This window comes from Cavia porcellus, unplaced genomic scaffold, assembly GCF_034190915.1.
Source record: "Cavia porcellus strain 051 isolate PalLab524CR breed Dunkin Hartley unplaced genomic scaffold, mCavPor4.1 scaffold_22, whole genome shotgun sequence".
NCBI classification, from domain to species: domain Eukaryota; kingdom Metazoa; phylum Chordata; class Mammalia; order Rodentia; family Caviidae; genus Cavia; species Cavia porcellus.
In genome coordinates, this window is record NW_026947505.1 from 59132294 (window position 1) to 59146669 (window position 14376).

Consider the following 14376-nt stretch of genomic DNA (forward strand, 5'->3'; position numbering starts at 1 on the left):
GTGCTTTGAAAACTATGTTAAAACAGTCAAACGACATCCGTGCTCCTGGGCTGAGACATACTTCATTGTTGGTTTTCCTTAGTGATGAGCCAATTTGGATATCTTAAAGATCCAAAGTTCCTTAATCTATTTTCCTTTGTACTTGCTCCTGGTGGGATTTTTGTTTCCCAAATAACTTAAAATTTCTTTCCCAAAGCTGCCTGTATCTAGTTGTACATTATTTCATGTTTCTTTGCATTATTGTGTATGGCTTCATACCCTCTCAGAGACAAACTAGGGATGAAAGAAAAACCTATGGATATTTTAATCAAGATAAATAAGCTCCATGCTGCCTTCTGTCTTTCTGGTTGTTTCACTTTGTGAATATTAATCGACTGTTTTATACATATGCATGCATAATTTCATACTATACAGGAAACCAGGAATACAGTAGATACTGAAATACTGCTTTAATATTTTTAATGTACTGTGCCTATCAATAGGCAATAGAACTCAGTGGATTATTAAACAGGTAGGTAATAAGGCTGTATGGACTAATTAGCAGTCATAATTCCTTTTATTTGAAATACATTTTTTTTTTATTAACAAGTAACTCAAGTGACCGTAGAGCAATGCCTTGGTTAACACTCTGCTTAAAACCCAATAAGTCTATGCTAATTTTGTCAATTTAGTTTCATTCAAAGATGTAAGGTGTAATAGGTATATTAAAATTTACTTTAACAGTACTTACCTATTTCTCTAATTCTATAAGGAAATATTCATCTGGAATTGTTACATTTCAGTATGATTTGTTTGGTCATTTGGTCAATATGATTTTTTCATAAATGTTGTATTATTGTTATTTTCTATTGTGTAAAATATAAAAATAGTATAATATATATGTGATGTTGCAATGTGTTGTTTCATAACTTGAGAATGTTTCAAAGGTTTATCCATGCTTAATAAGGTGGAATTAGCTCATGAACTTAAATTGCGTTTAATTATTCATTTGTGGAATATATATATTCAAATTATTCAGTTATTCTTTCCCATACTAAGGAATAATTATGTACTTGTACCTTTTCACTATTATACAGTTGCATAGTTATATTTAAAGATATTCCTTGTGCAGTGTTCACCTATAAATTCATGATGGGAATTATCAAGTAATAATCGACATGTGAATTTACAACTTTCTTGAATTTTTCAGATTGGTTTCCAAATGCCTTTTATTTCATTGCTCTACCCATAGAAAGGCAGGAACAATTTTATTTTCCCATAGTGTCACAGACATCTAGTGTTTGGACCTTATTAACTATCTCTGATCATATGATTGTGCTGGTATATTCTAATTTTAATTTGCATTTTCTGATTGTTAGTAAAGCTGATCCTACTGTGAACTGAAGTTTCTTACCTTATAAGTTATGTTTTTCCTTTTGTGTTCATTCATTTATTTATTTTTGATTGGTGGGAAGGTGCTGCTTCTTCACTGAATAGATGTACAGGAATTTCACATTTTGTCTATATTTTTATTTTTTTAATTACATGTGTTACACACAGTTTCTGCTAGGTTTGTCCTTGCTTGGTTGATAGTCTTGTTGGTCCATTAATATAAAACTTTAAATGTCAGTGCTGTTAAAATTATGTTATTTGATGTCATAAGATATTTCTGTATTCTGTTATAATAATATTTCACATTTATGGTTCATCCATTTAGAATTTATTATATTAATGTGTTAGGATTCAATTTTCAGTTTAATTTTTCTATATTTATCATATTATTTTATTGTTTCTAATGTGTATTCATTTGTTATTTTATTGTATTGCCTTATTTTTCCATATCATTTGTATGATATGTATATATATGTATATATGTATATGTATACACATATATTGAAATTTGAAAGCTATTAGCTTTCAAGCTATAGAAATATCATGAAATTTGGGGAAAATGACACCTCACCTTTAGGATTCTGAGTCTTCTGATATATGAATATTATAATATCCTTATTTATTTATCTTACCCATACACGTCAATAAAATTTGTAACTTTTTTCGTAGAGGATTTTTTACTTTTTTGTTTATGATAACTCGTATACATCTTATTATTTGTGAATGTTATTGGATATTTTAAAATTGATAAAATAATAATTTCTATTAGATTTTCTGTCTACTATGAATAATGAAAGTTCTTTTTATTCACCTCACTATCACCTTTCATAGTTCCCTTACAATGCCTAAGATACTCAGTAAAATGGGGATAGATGAAACTGATATATAATTTCTTGTCTTGATTCTGTTTTTAAAGATAATGCTTCCAGAAGTAAAAGAGTGTTTCTTCTATACCTTCTATTGGTTAAGCATTACTGCTTTAAATAATTTCATTCTGGTAAAACTCTAAGAGTTTTAATTAGAATTGAATGTTACCTTTTCTCATTTATTCACATTTTCTAGTTAATAAATAATGTTAATGGATCATCTAATATTTAATACTTAATTTAGGAAATAAATCCAAAATTTATAAAATTATCTCAAATTTTTAAATGTTTGGAGATTAGAAGTTTCTCTCTCTGTCTCTCTCTCTCATCACTTTTACTTTGCTTATTACTGTATCATGAACAGTTGGACTCACAAACCATCCTTCATTTCATAGGGCTTTACTTGATTTTATCGTAAAAGTTCTGTATTCTGTGAAACCCCTCTCTGCAACTCAAAATTGCCCATTGTTTAGTGATGGGTCTGGGAGGTTTTTTGGAAATTTATAGAAGTCATGCTGTAACCTAAACCAGAGACAAAATATCAATACTTTTGTGCTAAATATATACATCATCCATGTTCCACCTGCTTTTCATGGTCCATCTTATCTAGTACTGAATTTTTCCTTCACTGGTGATGTTGGAAGACATGGTTTGAAATTACTGATAAAGATCATGCAGTGCAGCCCAGCTATACTTCTCAAAGGGAAGAATACAAATGAAAAACAATTATATGAAAACAATATTAAACATCACTGGTCACTCAAGAGATGCAAATTTAAACAACACTGAGATTCTGCCTTACTGAAGAAAAAAATGGCTATTATCAAGAAATCAAGCAATGAACAGTGCTGTCAGGGCTATTGCTAAAAACGAACCCTTTTCTACTGTTGGTGAGAGTGTAGATTGTTGCAACCACTGTGGAAATTAGTGTGGAGAGTCTCAAGAAATCTAGGACTAGACGTCCATTTGAGCCAGTTAATCCCCTTTTGGTTATGTTCCTGGAAGAATTAAAAACACCATACCACAACAGTAAATGTGCACCCACATTTATAACAGCACAGTTTATAACAGCTAAGTCTTGGAAACAACCCACATTCCATCAACTCCTAAGTGGATATAAAAGGTGCATTTTAAAAATATAATGGAGTAGTACTACTCAGCCATAAAGAAGGTTAAACCTGAGACACTTATAGCTAAATGGATGCATCTTAAGACATTGTTATTATTATTGTTATTATTACACGTAGCCTTGCAGTTGCCAGGCAGGTGCTGTGCAAGAGACCATACTCTTAAATGAAATATTTGGACACTTGTAAATATTTTTATTGTTTCATCTCTTGTGAGATATCAAAATCGTAAATAAGAACTGAAGTGTATAAAAGTAATGTGAAATAGGAAGAAATTGTTCAAAAGAAAGAGGAAACAGGGAGAGCAGAGGAGGAAAGGAAGTAACAGAAAAGAAAACAAATGACTAAAGGAAGATAACATGGAAACAAACTTTTGTAAGTGAGAAGGGAAAGAGGGATGAGGGTTGGGAGGAGATGAGGGGTAAGGAGGAGATGGGGAAAAAACCAAGAGGAAGCAGGGTATATCACAGACAGCTACAAATTCCCCGTGATGAATGTGTCATTATGTATGTGTAAATTGTACCAATAAACTTAATAAGGGTAAGAAAAGATCACACAAAGTTGTCACTTGTCTGATGAAAATTAATTGTGTATCTTAGATGCATTTTATTGGTGAATGCTAACAGTTTGTCTTTGACTTTGATGATGAATTAACTATCATTATATTGTTGTCTAGAAAAGACAGTAAAGTTAGATAACACTTTCTCAATTTCCTTACTGAAACTGTTTATAATTGGCATTTAATTTCTATTCCACAAATTCTAATTACTTTTTTACTTTCAAACCAATTTTTCTTTGTGAAGTTTTTTAGGCTGCAATAATATTCAGTTTGAACCACTTTAAAAATTATGGCTATTTTAGAGATGGATGTATGATGTGATGAATTAATTGATGCAATGACCTGATTACAAAATCTTGTTTACCAAAGCAAACTTGCACATGCAAATTATAAAAACATTCTGGGGAACTCAAATAGTAATGCTGAAAAATTAAAAATGTGCCCTTACAGGAAAGATCTAAATATTCCGTACTTAATTGCTTTTATGAGAGTCTATCTATTTTGATGTTATCCATTGAACTGGAACCAGATACCTTTGCAACGAGGACTTGAGAACCCACAGCAGAGAATCAAAATTAATCTCATGGTTAATTGTGTCATGTTATCTCTAAATAGTAATAATAGTTATCTAAAGGCTCAAGCAGCTCAGTAAAGTATTGTTGGCAATGGAAACATAGAGGGTATAAAACCCTCCTGCATCATAGAATGGAAGAATGTATGTCAATATCATGATATGTTTGCTACTTGATATGTTTTTTTGTGTGATTGGTCCATGTTTTCTTTTTTAAATGTGTTACATTTATGAATCACAAAAAATCCTATAAAACTTAACAGTCAATGAAGAGTAAAAAATTACTATATACATCAAAAGCAGAAACAAAAATCCCTAAATGTTCATGTTTTGTATTAAAGTAATCATATGTGTATAATTATTATGTAATATTTGCTACTATGTTACTGTAATCATTATTATTGTCTGGTCTGTCTATGTCTTAGATTTTCATTCTAAAATATTGGCTGCAGTTTGTACAGTATTGACAATATTGTAATATCAGTGAACTCTCTATATGTATCTGTCTATCTATCTCTGACTAATTTTAGGACTAATTTTAGGGAGAAGCTAAGTTTAGGGGTGAACAGTCACCAGTCATCATACATATCAGTATACAGATTTAATCTTGCTGTTTTCTTTGCTTAAATTTATTATTTTTGTTGTATTTCTTCTGTGCTTCTGAACCACTGGAATTATAATATCCCATATCAATTTAAGATCTGTTCAGCTTTACTTCCAGAGAAAGTGTTCCAATGAAGTCTAGCTGGTTGTCAAATTGTCCTTTTGATTGGGGTACAGTAGTGACTTTTTCACTAAATGTTTTATATTAAATTAAAAACTAGTTGATTGATATTATATAACTCCTTTTCAGTATGTGCCTATATCATTTTCCAACCTTTCACATGTGTGATCTTTGACATTTTTTGAGTAATAATAATGCATATCACAAAATAAAGTTTTAAAAATTCATTTTAAATGATTCCGTCAACTGATGAAATTATTTTGTATTTTATTCCTTATATAGGTGTGCGGTAGCAGTTTTCATTTACATTCACGGTTTTATAATAAAAATGATGATGGCCCTCTATTTATATTTCTCATTCTATTCGTGTATTTTGCCTTTGGCCAAATTTTATTGATTTATTCATTTTCTTAGTGTTGAGTTTTGACAGTTTCTGGGAAATATTGGATAGCAATCCTATATCAGATGTATTTCCTGAAAGTATTTTCTTTTGCATTGTTAGATTTTTTCTCACTTTATTCACATTATTTTTTACACAGCAGAAGTTTTAAATTTTAATATACTCCAACTTACTAATAATTTCTTCTGTAGATCTTACCTTTGTTACTACACTATGTATAGAAATCATCACCAATTCTGAGGTCCTCTACATTTTCTATTTTATCATTCATCAGTTCTATAGTATTTCTTTTTTTCTCATTATTTTTTCATCAGGAATTGAATGTAGTTCTGTGACTATATCTATGTCTAATATATATTTTGAGTTAATGTTCAATAGAACTTTAAAGCACATGCTGTTACTCATATTTTTCCACACAAATGTTTATTTTTTCCAGGATCATCTATTCAATGGTTTTTGCTTCATGGTTTCACCTTCAATCTTTTGTCAAATATCAGTTGTTTTATTTATATGGTTCTAATTTGAGATTGCTTATTTTCCTTCAGTTTATGTATTTTTCTATTTTTCATCAATATTACACTGCTGTGACTACTATAAATTTATAAAATAACCTCAAAATTGGGTATTGCTAGCACTGTGACTTTGTCCTCTTTGAATTATCTTCCTGTAGTAATCTTGGAATCAGTTACTAAATAACTCCCTGGAATTTTAATACAGATTATACTGAATTTGTAATTTATTTTAGGAAGAACTTGATACTGATCCTTTTTCTATATGAATATTTCTGTATTATGTAAAACTTCTTTGAGATCTTTCACTTGTCATTTTCCTCATGGAGATTTTGAACATAGTTTTTTGAGTTCTACCGATAGCCATTTCATTTTAGAGGATGTCAACAAAAATTACATTGTGTTCCTAATTTGAAATTCTGCCTATGTATTACTGATGCACAGGAAATGATTGACTCTGGACTTTTACCTTTTAATTTTTTTTGTCTAATTCCGTCTTCTACATTGCCAAATTTTGAGAAATATATTTACTAATTTCATATTCAAACGTTCTTATCCCATTTTATATATTTTTAAATTTATTACAATTTTATGTATTTATCATCAATAAAGAAGTCAATCACCTTCTCTGGAAGAAAGAAAGGCTCTTTAATAAATGATACTAAAAAACTGGCTTTCCACATACCAAAGACTAAAAATAGATCTGTCTCTAACCATACACTAAACTAAAATCAAAATAAATCAAGGATCTAAGTGTTAAAACAAAAACACTGGACTTGAAGATATATACTTAAAATATATACATGTGTCTGTGTTAGATATATACTAAATTTGTTGTTTTATTATATACACATATGTATATTTTGTAATATATATATATATACATATGCATATATACGCATATATAACTATATATATACATATACAACAAAATAAAAGACGGATCATGGAAGAAAAAAACAAAAGTATTATAATAAAATGCAGACATTATATCTAAACATATACCTTGACTTTGTACAATTTTCTTGTATGTCTTATATATTCATTGGTCTAGTCTGTTTTTTAATTTGTACATATGGTAATTAACTTTATAATGTCTTATAAATAAATTAATATGATGCCATAAAAATAAAAGGAGGTGGAACGAGGGGAGGAAAAGAAAATAATTGAATTGTGTTATGCAGTGTCCCGATCCACTACAGTGAATGTAATGATTACATACTACAAGTGTGTACTAATGAAAGTCTAAAAGAAAAACAAAGATCCAGTAAAATCGCAAAACAGAAGATAAAATTCGAGATACATTAGGTTGACTGCATGAAAGTGTCATTTTAAATGTAAATATAATTAACTTTATTTCACAGGTTTTCATTTTTATTTAATTTACTGTCACAAAATTAATACTATAATAATGGTCAGGCATGACCAAAGAGAAAGAAGAAAGTCAGCAGTGGAGCAAATGGATAGTAGCAACTACATATATCTCTTTTGACAACGAAATAAAGATTTTTTAGAAATCCCCAGGAGACCTCTGCTCACAACTCTTTGATCAAACATAACAGTGATGTGGTTGCATTTATCTGTGATGGTAGCTGGAACAGCAAGTATTTGGCTAGGGAATCGCTGTGCTGAACCAAATTGTTACGCTGGTAAAGGATAATTGAAAAGTAGATGTTGGAAAGACAATTCAAAAATCCTTCAAAAGGATGCTCCTCATTAAATCCATTCCTGTCTAAAGCCAGAATAACTTCTAAAAATTTACATTGTGATAAGTTTGTAAAAGGATTTTAAACCTGGTAGAAGTGATTTTAGACATAAGTAAACAGAAGCACAGTCTTAGATATTAATAAACTTATGCTTCAGCATATTGAAATTTGTATATAACAGAAAGAAAGAAAAGTTTATGAAACGTTTCTATGTTTTGCTCCTACAGTGTTTTTTTTTACCAATTGCAATCTTGGTTCTATGACTTCAAACATAATCTTGCATAGTGGAAATTGAAAATTGACTCCTATCTGTGTAACCAGTATGATGACATAGGGCTACACAAGCCTTCCAATGCCCCAGAAGTCAGTTTGAATCAGGAACTCAGAAGCCTCCTGTAAACTATTTTCTTTTCTTTTTTTTTTTTTAGATGATATTTATTTATTTATTTTTAAATTTTATTTGAAGAAGGACAAAACAAAACAGAAAACGGGTAGAAATACATACTTTCAGAGAAAAAAATAAACAGTAATAAATCACTTGCTGATGTTTACATATTGTCCTCTTACAAATAGTTGTTCGAGATATAAAAGTGGAACATATAAACGGGAATTCAAATAGCTAGATTGCAAATAGTTCTGTTCAACTATCTAATAAAAACTTAGTAATATGGTTATCAATCCTATACATGCATTTATCCATATCTTCATTTATGTTGAGATTAAACAAACCAAAGCAAACTAAAATCACTCCGGGCAAAGAATAATAGTATTGCTGGATTTCACATCATGACACTCTGGGATCAGCTTTTGATCCTGTGGTGCCTTTTATTCCTTCAGAGTATTTGTTCATATCATCATGTGTCATAAGATCAGTTCTCATAAACTCTTTATAGGTTTTATGCGATCATGAGTCTTAACATGTATTTCTATCCTTTCTATATTAGAGGGAGAAACAGAACAAAGCAGGACAGAACAAAACATATTTCTATAGACACATAAAACTAAAAAGACATATAAAACTGCTGTACAAAGAGTTCTGTCGTGTTTACTGTGTTGTCTCTTGTTATCATCAATAGAATTGGCTATATCATCAGCTAAAGTATAATTGAATATATCAGTACATAACAGTATTAATAGAAATACAACTTTGTAGATAGTGTAGAACTACAAAAACAGGTAGTAATCAAACCAGAATGGGTATCATAGTGAATCACTGTCATTTTCAATACAGTTGCCTATACTCTCAGACTTGATACTATCAACCTTAACAGTTTTGAATAAAATCTGTCAATAACAAACAGCAACCAAACAAATCAGATTTAACTAAGATCAGTCATGATATAACAGTATTAGTTATACAAGGATCCATATTAAGTTAATAGGAAATTAAAGATGGTTACAGTGCTATATCCTGATATTTTTGGGATAGCTGTTTTGCCCTCAGATCTGGTGCTTGTATACAAACTGGGATGGAGTAAGTTCTAGGCAGGGTGGTGCCAGTAATATGGGTTTTTTTTTAAATTCCTGATACACTACTAGAAATATCTTCTGCTTTCTTTTTTAATACTATTCCTCCCTTTAACTCCCCCAGGGTGTATTGTGCATTTTTGGGTCTCCCCAGCACACTCAGTTTTATATTGGGGGGCAACCTGCTATTTACCTAAGTGTTTCCAAACTTTCTCACTCTTGGACTTGATCTCTAGTTGTATTTCTTTACCTTTTAAAGCCTGTCTTTCCAACCCTTCTATAAATACTGGTCCAGTTGCCCCTATTACTCTCTGGTTCCCTCTCCCATAGAGTACTATTTTCTCATATTTGATTTTTAGTCCATATGCCCATCTTCAGCTTTACTATATTTCCTATAAAGAGCATCTCAGTGGACTCTACCTCTTGATCCACTCTGCCTGTGATTCTCTTTTTTCCTTAATTTAGTGTATGTAGGCCATCTATATTAGAAGTTATATCCAATCTTCCCTGCCTCATTTCTGTTGTGCTCTTTTTCCATCATTAGTTGTCTGTTTGTCTTCTTCATTTAGCTTTTTGCTCTATTCATTGGTGCTTCTCTGCCACAGTTCCTGAAATCCTGGTACTTTTCTCTCTCTTTAGAATGTCCTGCAGTATTCTCTGCAGAGTTGGATTGGTGGTTGCAAATTCCCCCAGTTCCTCTTTATCTTGAAAGCCTCTTGTTTCTCCATTAATTTCTAGGGACATTAATTTTTCAGGGTACATCAATCTGGGCTGGAGGTTTTTTTTTTTTTCATTGCTTGGAATACTCCACTCCACACTCTTATTGATTTGATGGTTTGTGCTAAGAAGTCTGCCCTAATTCTGATGGGCTTTCCCTTGTAAGGAATCTGTTTCTTGTCTTCGACAACTTTTAATGTTCTTTTTTTTTTTTTGTCTTTTTCATTTTTATCGGTACCAGGGATCGAACTCACAACTGCCTGCTTGCAAGGCAGGTGCTTATGCTGCTGAGCTAAATCCCCAGCCCCAGTATTCTGTTCTTATATATTGGATTTCTAGGATCTTGAATATTATATGCCTGGGTGTAGTTCTGTTTTGGTTGTAGGTGGCTGGAGTTCTGTATGCCTCATATATCTGAATATCATTGCCTTTTCCTATGTTTCGGAAGTTTTCCTTAATTATATCTGTGAATAGCCTTTGTAGTTCCTTTGTTTGCACCCCTGCTTCTTCATTCACATTCTTTATTCTTAAGTTATAGATCCTCTTGTTGTCTTCTAGCCTTTGTATTGTTACTGCTTATTTCCTTGTTATTTTTAAGAAATTTTTTCTTTCATGATCCCACATTGCAAACCTGTCCTCTAGTTAGGATAATCTATCCTAAGTTTCTTTCAAGCAGTTTTTCCAGCTTTTAATGACGTTTTTAATTTCCTAGTAATCTCTTTGAACCTGCTTTATGTATTCTGTGTTTTCTCTATTTCTTCATCAAACAATTCTCCCCTTTTTTGTGTTCCTCCATTCGTGCATCTGTTTTTCCTTGAGAGATGCTTAGCATTTCTTTAATTATTCTATTTATGTCTTGCTTTACTTGGTTAAATACTTCACTTTTGAACTCATCTATGAGGTCCCAAAGATATCGCTTTATGTCCACTGGTACTGTGTCTGATTTTGCTTGTTTGCCATCCTTAATCTCCTTTGAATTTACCTTTCCTGGATCAATGTTCTCAGCGTTGGGGGCTAGGGACCCTTTCTTGTTGCTTCTTCTTCTCATATTTTTTGTTCCTTCCATGCAGGTGTATATAGAAGGCCCCAGTTTCTTTTTTTTTTTTTTTTTTTTGGTTACAGTTCATTTGAAGTGTGCTGACTAGGTTCTCCCACCCATTGAAGTGTACTACGGAGGTACAGACTGGGTCAGAACTTTCTGATACAGGATTTTTTCACCATTCCAACTGAATCTTTTCCACCACTAGACTCATGTATGTCTGCACCTTAAGGTAGACAGGACATAGTGTGGTTAGTAAATAATAAATTATTAGTATTAATGTAAAAACTGACATATAGTTTGCAGTTAGACCCACAAAGTTTTATTAGTCATTGGAATTGTAATAGCTTCCTTTAAGTGAACATAACAGAAGAATACAGGGTAAGCTTTCTTCTCTGGTCAGTATCACCATATTTACAGAAGAGCACAGTGCTCTCAATGCATTGTGGACAATCATTTGTGGACACAGACGATGCTTAAGGAAATCAGTAGTTCCCGGTAAGAGTGGCCTGGGGAACTACTAAGACTACAAACTTGGTTGCAGTGTACACAATTGAGACTAGTTAGAGCCAGAAGCCTATGAAAGGAACTGAAAGACTCAGCAGAAATGGTACTACCAGGGGTCATGGTGATTTTCAGTAGATTGAGATACTGTGAAAGGATGCAGGTGGAGCATGCTATATGTAGCTTGTTAAGAAGCTAACCATATTTGTTTGTAAGTAAATATCTGATTTCTTAGTAAATTTATGGCCTCCTTTTGGCAGTGAGACATCTAAACCAATTACTATGTAATAAAAACAAGATAAAAGGATAACAGAGATTTATCTTTACGTGCATATCTATAGGTCTAAGAACTATTTACTATCATTGATCTCAGAGGCTTATTTGCCATTCTTAATTACAGTACTACTACAGTACTTGGTTTTGTTGATTTTCTGGGACTCAGATGGATTCTCAAATGAGAAAGGGAACTATATTACTCAACTTTCCTGTCTCTTAGACAGACACAATACCCAGACACATACCTTAAAGAAGAGAGGCTCAGTTATGCTTATGGTTTCAGGGGATTCAATCCATGGCCAGCTGCTACTAAGGGCAGCACATCTGCAGAGCAGGATGTGGTGGGGAAACGCACTTAGTTCATGGAAGCCAGCAAGGTAATAGAGCCAGAGAATAAGGGTGAGGGACTAGATACAGTACCCCAGCTCCAGTCTCTGTGACCCACACAGCCACATCCAGAAGTACACTTTATTCATCTGCAGGGGGCCACCAAGCCAATCAAGTTGACACAATTAAACTTAACAATCAAAGGAACTAACGTTTTCTGAAACATCTTGTAACTGAATGAGTTACAAGAACAAGAATCAGCAAACTTTTTCTATAAACGAATATGTGGTAAATACTCAGGGTTTTCAGACAATATCGTATCTATTATAACAACTCAATTCTGCACAAAAGTAGCCATCATCAGTATATAAATGAAATACTGTTGCTATATTAAAACTACATGAAAGACACTTAAATTCATATGCCATGTAACTTTTACATGCCACAAATAGTTCTATTTTGATTTTTTTAAACCATTTTAAAATGTGAAATGATTTTGAGCTTTTTGGATTTACAAAACAGATGGCAGACCAGAAATGGCCCATAAATGGTAGTTTTCTGACCTTGTTCTAAAAGCATAAATTAACTTATTTTATCTGTGGAAGAATTTACTAAAATAGATATAATTCACATATATGTGAATAAACTAAGACTCAGAAAGATATGCTGGTGGGTCTTGGGACACACAGTGGTAGAACTAGAATTCACACCAAGACATTCCTGAGAAATTTCTTGAGTTATTGTTATATAAAAATTCATATTAATTGGCATTGGTTTACCAGGTCACTGTGCTGAAATAGATTGTAAGGTTTGTGTTAGTTCAGAAGGAAGAAATAGTTTGATAAGTTATCAAAGTTTTGTATGAGTAGGGAAGCTATGTGCAGTGACTCAGTACTCTCTATGACTGTATCTGCATCTTGGAAAAATGAAAAAAAAATCTCTCATACTAAGAACTTTAGAATGATTAATTTTCAAAGTTGATGCATTCTAAACAACTTCAGCACCAAGGAGAGTTTTATGAATGAATTTTTCAGTTTCACAATGTTGAAAGCCCAGCATATTGACTGTGTTATTACACAATGATGGCTTGTCTGGCTTCTACTGTGAATTTTAGTTCTTTACTTCTCCTTTTCGGCTCTTCAGAATGCAAGTGCAAATTTAGTGAAACTTATAGGATCAAGACATACAAAGGTAGATTTAGTAGATAGATTACACTACATCTGATATTACATTTCTACCTGTGCCAATATTTTTGGCCATGTTTTGTTCTTAGCTGAAACTTAATTAGATGTGTTTATAGGTTATGATGTCCTCTCTGTCTGTCTCTTATCCATGTTGCTACAGCTGACAGTATTTCATTCATTTTTATTGCTGAAGACGAATTCTATCCTATGTACTACATTTTTTCTCCATTCATCCTTTGATGAACCCTTAGTTTGTTTCCATATCTGGCTATTGTGTAAGTGCTCCAATAAGTATAAGAGTTTAGATTTCTTTTCAACATCCTGGTGTCATTTCCTGGGTATATATGCTACTGTGAGATTAATGCCCAACCAATTGTTATATGTTTGGTGAGAAAAAATCTGTAAGACTGTTTCAAACTATACTCACAACCAGTGTATCCTTGTTTGTTGTCTAACACTATGCTGTGTGAAGAAATTCTGTGTCACTTCCAAGATGGAAAATAGGGGACAAGGTACTAGGATGTGTGGTATGAAAGGAAAGTCAACTTAAATTTTTGGTTTTCATGTCCAATCTTTTTGTTCTAAGCATGCAAAATTGTTCATTTAATGTTCTTACTCATTTTTAGCACATGGCATAGTTTGAATTCCTTTATATGCTGAGCTTTAGACTTTATAACTCATGTGATTATACTGAGCTGACTTAACAACCTAAAATAATCTTGCTTTCTTGAGGTCAACAGGTACATCATCTGTGTCGTCCCTTTTTTCCATGAAATGTAATATGTTATGAGGATAACATGAGATCAACATCGCGGGGGCTACAGCTCTGCCTACTTCATGTTTATGGCAAACTTTAAAAGCACACTTGCAGGTAATAATGCAATAATGCTGTAAAAACTTCCAGATTCATAAAAGAAAGCTTGCTTTGAAAATGCACATCTGACCTGTGGAAGTAGAAAAGCCTTGTGATTCTTGCCTGACTAGTGGGTGACATGACGTAAAGCATGCAATCCCCTGATGACTTCTATG